This window comes from Apis laboriosa, unplaced genomic scaffold (assembly GCF_014066325.1).
Source record: "Apis laboriosa isolate Shangri-la unplaced genomic scaffold, ASM1406632v1 scaffold3809_cov148, whole genome shotgun sequence".
NCBI lineage: Eukaryota > Metazoa > Arthropoda > Insecta > Hymenoptera > Apidae > Apis > Apis laboriosa.
The window spans coordinates 831-3320 of NW_025223056.1; the positions used below are offsets into that span (position 1 = coordinate 831).

At 21.3% G+C, this 2490-nt stretch overlaps 1 long non-coding RNA gene across 1 annotated transcript; it reads left to right on the plus strand.

Annotated features, from left to right (window-relative positions):
- The first annotated feature begins 451 nt into the window (after positions 1-451).
- Positions 452-2450, plus strand: LOC122715495. The gene is made up of 2 exons (XR_006346842.1): positions 452-574; positions 2378-2450. It is a non-coding gene; the product is annotated as an uncharacterized LOC122715495 (long non-coding RNA).
- The last annotated feature ends 40 nt before the right edge of the window (positions 2451-2490 follow it).

Genomic DNA, 2490 nt, shown 5'->3' on the forward strand with positions numbered 1-2490 from the left:
AAAAAAATTATTCATAATAACATTAATTCATTATAAATAAGATTTTTTAAATATTTTTTTTGTAAAATATTATTAATAAAACTACATTAAAAGAAAACGGAAAAAGAAAGGAAATAAATGATTGTTTAAATGAAATTATGCTAACATTTATTATTCTAGTAATCGTTTTACCCTTTATATTTCAGAGATAAGAAAAAGAAATTAATTAATTGAATATTTCTTTTTGTTTTAGTATGCATTCACTTTTAATCTTTAGATATCTTTATATTATTTTTTAATTTAATAATTCGATATGTAATCGGGAAATATTAATAAGTTCTTGTTATTAAACATATATGCAATATCATTGCTTCTAATAATCGAAAGAAAGAAGTTCTGAGAATGGTAATTATGCTAATAGTTAATACTACTAATAATTATACTATAAAAAGACGTCGCATATTCGATATTTGTTCAGTTGTTATTGAATGTATTTCAAGCATTCGAATCTTATTTATTTAAAATCGATATATTTAAAAAAAAAATGAAAACTATCGTAGTTATTTTTGCATTTTGCATTTGCGTTAGTGCAATGGTAAATGTTTAAATATGTTCAACTTTATTCATATTTAACATAGTTTATATTTAGCATCTTTATTTAAATTTTAAATCTTATTTTTATATTTTTATATGATTTTAAAAATATTCGTAATTGTCACAACTTATATGTTTGCAATAGTTTATTTTCTTTTTAATAATAAATTTGAATTTTTATTTAATGACACTTTCCGTTAATTTTTATATAATATTATAAATCCTTGCATCAGTTCTAAAATGATAAATAATTATTCACGTATAATTAAAAAAGATATAAAATGTAATTGTTATTTCTAATTAATTATCTGATAATTTTAATTAATCTTAAAATTATTAAATATATTTTCGGTAAACATTGGTTTCAAACACGTTTAATATTAGTGTAATGTGTTCTTTTTAAAAATAATAAAAATATTTTCCTATATGATTAATTATGATTAATTAATAACTAAAAAAGAATCTTTTCCACTATAAAATGAAAAATTCCATATCTGAAGTGATTTATATTTATCATTTGCTACTTATTATTTTTTTTATAAAATTCTTGTATTGAGTTGAATTGAATTTATTTTTGATCTCTTTAAATTTGGATTATTTATAAATATATAAAATTTTTAATCATTATAAATTTTTACGACGTGTTGTTTGCTTTCTATTTTATTTTCTGAAAATCGAAAATAGATAATAATAGATAATAATTTTTAATTATTTCCAAGATAATAATTTTTAATTATTTCCATTAAGTATTGTTTTTAAATTTCTCAGAGATAGCTGTTTCTAAATAATTAAATATAATAGCAAATAATATAGAACAATAACATTATTTGTAATCTAAATCGAGTGATAGTGTTTGTTGAGACATTGAAGAAATACGTTTTGCTAAGACAATATGTTTTTGAGAGAAAAAGATCTTTGAAATTGTATATTTGTTAAAAATACATGTTTGGCATAATTGGAGTGTAATCATGATCTCGGGATTTGAGACATTTTCCAGCCATGCTAACATGGCATTTTAACATTATCCTATTTAAGAAGACTTGTTATAAATATTCAGTTTCTTTGGATCAGTTTTTTTAGAGCAGATTCTGTGGACCATATGTCCTATTATTCTATTTTATTCTTTTCTGGGAATTTTTGGGGATGGGCGTTCAGTCAGAAGGTTGATCTACTGAATATTGATGGCTGCTTGTGTATCCCATCAAAATTTTCGATCTCACGAGATAAACATACAGGAGGTTTTACAACGTTTTTGGTAGAATTTTTTCAGAATCAGAATTTTTTTAATCTCAGAATTTTAAATTAGAATTTGTTTAACATGAGAACTTTTTTAAGCATCGAACTTTCTGAACTCTTAAACTTTGTGAATGAATGAATAAAAATTTAGAGCATTGTGAATTTAGTAATGAACGTAGTAATCTAAATCTTTATTGGCATATTGTTCTTGATCGTTTAGAACTTTGTTAATAGCAACATTTGTAATAAATTAATTTTATTACTACCATAGCTGCAGGAGTTGGAGTTGGAGTTAATAATTTTCGAGCTCATTATACTATATCATTACGATATAAAGATATATAAAGACTACTACCAAAAATTTTATTAATATTTAGGATGAATAGAAGATTTTTAAAACAATACACATATGTATAAAATATTTTAAAAATAATTATATATACAATAAGAATTAATTTAATAAAAAAAATAATTATTTTTAAAATATTTTATTCAATTAATAAAACTATTAATAAAACTAGTATTAATTTATAAAACTACTCATAATATATTTTAATGTCTTTTTCAGACACTTGAAGAATTGAAAACCTCATTACTTGATGTGCAACAAACTTGCAAGGCAGAATCTGGCATTGATCAACGTAAGTTGCAAATAACAAGAAAAATTGTAAAAAATAATAT